Genomic DNA, 5000 nt, shown 5'->3' with positions numbered 1-5000 from the left:
CTAAGAAGAAAAGTAATCGCTGACAGCACGAAGGATGTCACGCGACTAGTTAGCAGGCTAGAGTCTCGTTCGTTATCGGAATTAACCAGACAAATCGCTCCACCAACTAAGAACGGCCATGCACCACCACCCACCGAATCAAGAAAGAGCTATCAATCTGTCAATCCTTCCGGTGTCCGGGCCTGGTGAGGTTTCCCGTGTTGAGTCAAATTAAGCCGCAGGCTCCACTCCTGGTGGTGCCCTTCCGTCAATTCCTTTAAGTTTCAGCTTTGCAACCATACTTCCCCCGGAACCCAAAAGCTTTGGTTTCCCGGAGGCTGCCCGCCGAGTCATCGGAGGAACTGCGGCGGATCGCTGGCTGGCATCGTTTATGGTTAGAACTAGGGCGGTATCTGATCGCCTTCGAACCTCTAACTTTCGTTCTTGATTAATGAAAACATACTTGGCAAATGCTTTCGCTTCTGTTCGTCTTGCGACGATCCAAGAATTTCACCTCTAACGTCGCAATACGAATGCCCCCGCCTGTCCCTATTAATCATTACCTCGGGTTCCGAAAACCAACAAAATAGAACCGAGGTCCTATTCCATTATTCCATGCACACAGTATTCAGGCGGGCTTGCCTGCTTTAAGCACTCTAATTTGTTCAAAGTAAACGTGCCGGCCCACCGAGACACTCAACTAAGAGCACCCTGGTAGGATTTCAACGGGGTCCGCCTCGGGACGCGCAAGCACGCCTTCGGCTCGCCCCACCGGCAGGACGTCCCACGATACATGCCAGTTAAACACCGACGGGCGGTGAACCAACAGCGTGGGACACAAATCCAACTACGAGCTTTTTAACCGCAACAACTTTAATATACGCTATTGGAGCTGGAATTACCGCGGCTGCTGGCACCAGACTTGCCCTCCAATAGATACTCGTTAAAGGATTTAAAGTGTACTCATTCCGATTACGGGGCCTCGGATGAGTCCCGTATCGTTATTTTTCGTCACTACCTCCCCGTGCCGGGAGTGGGTAATTTGCGCGCCTGCTGCCTTCCTTGGATGTGGTAGCCGTTTCTCAGGCTCCCTCTCCGGAATCGAACCCTGATTCCCCGTTACCCGTTACAACCATGGTAGGCGCAGAACCTACCATCGACAGTTGATAAGGCAGACATTTGAAAGATGCGTCGCCGGTACGAGGACCGTGCGATCAGCCCAAAGTTATTCAGAGTCACCAAGGCAAACGGACCAGACGAGCCAATCCGATTGGTTTTGATCTAATAAAAGCGTCCCTTCCATCTCTGGTCGGGACTCTGTTTGCATGTATTAGCTCTAGAATTACCACAGTTATCCAAGTAACGTGGGTACGATCTAAGGAACCATAACTGATTTAATGAGCCATTCGCGGTTTCACCTTAATGCGGCTTGTACTGAGACATGCATGGCTTAATCTTTGAGACAAGCATATGACTACTGGCAGGATCAACCAGGGAGCTGCGTCAACGAGAGCTGAGCAGCCGGCCGCCCGGGAGTGTGTCCCGAGGGCCCGCGCGAACACGCAAGCGTCCGCTCAATTATTCTGCAAACAGGAGGAGGCTGAGCTCCCCTGCACGATACACCTCGAAACCCTCTCAGGTCCCGGCGGCGCGCAGCGCCGTCCTAAGTACTTGGTCGGGTTCGAGAGAGGCGCAATCGCCCGGAGATAGGCGAGTAGACGCTTTCAGTGCGAACACCCGTGCTCCCAACTGAGCTTGCCGCTGCCGACAGAGGCCCGGGAGCGTGCTGTCGTGGCATTGCCGGCGGGAAACAACACGCGCCACCTACGGTGACCGGCAGCTCCAACGCCAGCGCCACAGAAGGGCAAAGCCCCACTTGGGTGCAGAAGCGAACTCTCCCAGCACAGCGCACGCGCCAACACGTCCGCAGAGCTGCGATACAAACCACCTGCGAGAACCGCTGGGGGCGACCGAGCAGCAGACGGCGTCGCGACGCCGAGTGCCGGGCGGCGGCGCATCCTCAACGCACACAGTCCGCAATCGGACCAGCACACTGCAGATGTCCACCGCGCTTCGCACCGGGCTCGGCAGAACCCACTTTGGCCGCCTGGCGCCGCGCGCAGGGTGCGCCGGCGCATAGCTGGGACGCCAGCCGGGCCCGTCGGCCGGCGCTCCTGCCACTGGGCGCCCCCCACCAGCCGGCTGTAGTGCGTGCGCTCACGCAGCGCGCGGCCAGCACGCCGGGCGGCCCCCCCTCACCGGCCGGGGACTGTCCCGCCAAGCCACAGCCTCGTATCGCTTCATACCCACATGGCCAACTCAGGTTCGGGGGCATGGCGGGTACCGCCGAAACAACCGGTTCACAGATGTACCGATCGTCGCTATCACCGATGCACCTGCAGCGCGAACAACCGCTCAACAACTGATTTCCAGTTCATTTGCGGATCTTTGGCAGCAAACGTATACGTCAATCTACATTTGCGAAATCTACGATTCTGGCATGCCTGCATGTTATGTGTCACGACACGCTACATCAGCCCACATACACACTGCGGCATGTACACGAGAGAACACGTGGAAGATGGTCCGCGCACGTGTGCAATGTCCCTTGCGCGGTCGACTGTCAACCGGCCTCTGTAGCATGTCGCAGATGTGGAACGCGGTCCACCGTGCTATCATGTTGTGTGGGGCAATACGATTAAATAGGAAAACCCTCGTCGCTACATCAACAGACGGCTCACGCTGATTCCCGGCAGAGGGAGGAGGGGGGGGGGGGGGGGGGCCAACATGCAATACTTTCGTCCGTACCTACTTACCACATGTCTGTACGGCGTACAACAGTGCAATCTCGCTGTAATGGGGAGACGAGACAAGTAGCATCGTGCACAACATATGGCCCTTATGATTCGCCATTGTAGGGCGCAGCCGGTGTACGGTCAAGCATGTGCCACATTATGTCACTCAGTACGTAACGACGGATGATCAGTGTGGGTTACGCGTACATCAGCGGACAGTCCACACAGGCTGTACCACAACGTACACTGACTGCATCGACAACCGAATGCAACTGAACAGCTGCAAGGCTCATTTCACAAACAAACGCCTGACCGACCAGCTTGGAAGGGCAGGAGGGGAGGGCGATATTCGTTCTGTAGCGGTACACCCTTCCAGTGGTTAGCGGGACTGTGTAGAAAGTACGCAACACTCGAAAGACCTTTATGTGAGGGTACGCACCATGGCATCAAGAAATACACATGACACCAGAGGATCCAAGCAGTGAACTATGTTCAGAGGGTTGCTGTTAGGCAAAGCTACATTCCTGTGACGTTACATGTGACAGTTAAGGTGCAGTGTAAGTTAGGTTAAGGTGCAGTGTCAGTTAGGTTAAGGTGCAGTGTAAGTTAGGTTAAGGTGCAGTGTAAGTTAGGTTAAGGTGCAGTGTAAGTTAGGTTAAGGTGCAGTGTAAGTTAGGTTAAGGTGCAGTGTAAGTTAGGTTAAGGTGCAGTGTAAGTTAGGTTAAGGTGCAGTGTAAGTTAGGTTAAGGTGCAGTGTAAGTTAGGTTAAGGTGCAGTGTAAGTTAGGTTAAGGTGCAGTGTAACTTAGGTTAAGGTGCAGTGTAACTTAGGTTAAGGTGCAGTGTAACTTAGGTTAAGGTGCAGTGTAACTTAGGTTAAGGTGCAGTGTAACTTAGGTTAAGGTGCAGTGTAACTTAGGTTAAGGTGCAGTGTAACTTAGGTTAAGGTGCAGTGTAACTTAGGTTAAGGTGCAGTGTAACTTAGGTTAAGGTGCAGTGTAACTTAGGTTAAGGTGCAGTGTAAGTTAGGTTAAGGTGCAGTGTAAGTTAGGTTAAGGTGCAGTGTAACTTAGGTTAAGGTGCAGTGTAAGTTAGGTTAAGGTGCAGTGTAAGTTAGGTTAAGGTGCAGCGTAACTTAGGTTAAGGTGCAGCGTAACTTAGGTTAAGGTGCAGCGTAACTTAGGTTAAGGTGCAGCGTAACTTAGGTTAAGGTGCAGCGTAACTTAGGTTAAGGTGCAGCGTAACTTAGGTTAAGGTGCAGCGTAACTTAGGTTAAGGTGCAGCGTAACTTAGGTTAAGGTGCAGCGTAACTTAGGTTAAGGTGCAGCGTGGGTTAGGTTAGGGGCCAACGTGGGTTAGGTTAGGGGCCAACGTGGGTTAGGTTAGGGGCCAACGTGGGTTAGGTTAGGGGCCAACGTGGGTTAGGTTAGGGGCCAACGTGGGTTAGGTTAGGGGCCAACGTGGGTTAGGTTAGGGGCCAACGTGGGTTAGGTTAGGGGCCAACGTGGGTTAGGTTAGGGGCCAACGTGGGTTAGGTTAGGGGCCAACGTGGGTTAGGTTAGGGGCCAACGTGGGTTAGGTTAGGGGCCAACGTGGGTTAGGTTAGGGGCCAACGTGGGTTAGGTTAGGGGCCAACGTGGGTTAGGTTAGGGGCCAACGTGGGTTAGGTTAGGGGCCAACGTGGGTTAGGTTAGGGGCCAACGTGGGTTAGGTTAAGGGCCAACGTGGGTTAGGTTAAGGGCCAACGTGGGTTAGGTTAAGGGCCAACGTGGGTTAGGTTAAGGGCCAACGTGGGTTAGGTTAAGGGCCAACGTGGGTTAGGTTAAGGGCCAACGTGGGTTAGGTTAAGGGCCAACGTGGGTTAGGTTAAGGGCCAACGTGGGTTAGGTTAAGGGCCAACGTGGGTTAGGTTAAGGGCCAACGTGGGTTAGGTTAAGGGCCAACGTGGGTTAGGTTAAGGGCCAACGTGGGTTAGGTTAAGGGCCAACGTGGGTTAGGTTAAGGGCCAACGTGGGTTAGGTTAAGGGCCAACGTGGGTTAGGTTAAGGGCCAACGTGGGTTAGGTTAAGGGCCAACGTGGGTTAGGTTAAGGGCCAACGTGGGTTAGGTTGCCAGAGATGTGTCAAATCAGGATGTACGTTTGGCTGGTGTCAGGTGGTGGGTTGGTTCGATGCCTTTATAAGGGGTGTGGCCAAAGGGTATTTTATTACTTGTACCTTTTGTGTTG

General features: G+C 53.6%; 1 non-coding gene across 1 annotated transcript in view; it reads right to left on the bottom strand.

Moving 5' to 3' along the window:
- Positions 1-1476, bottom strand: part of LOC126322747 (small subunit ribosomal RNA) — a 1893-nt gene extending 417 nt beyond the window's left edge. Inside the window, exon 1 of the ribosomal RNA XR_007559162.1 lies at positions 1-1476. This exon is cut by the window's left edge and continues 417 nt beyond it. This is a non-coding gene — a ribosomal RNA (small subunit ribosomal RNA).
- Positions 1477-5000: the final 3524 nt, after the last annotated feature.

Source organism: Schistocerca gregaria, unplaced genomic scaffold (genome assembly GCF_023897955.1).
Source record: "Schistocerca gregaria isolate iqSchGreg1 unplaced genomic scaffold, iqSchGreg1.2 ptg000835l, whole genome shotgun sequence".
Taxonomy (NCBI): Eukaryota; Metazoa; Arthropoda; class Insecta; order Orthoptera; family Acrididae; genus Schistocerca; species Schistocerca gregaria.
This window is presented reverse-complemented; position numbering and strand designations above follow the sequence as displayed.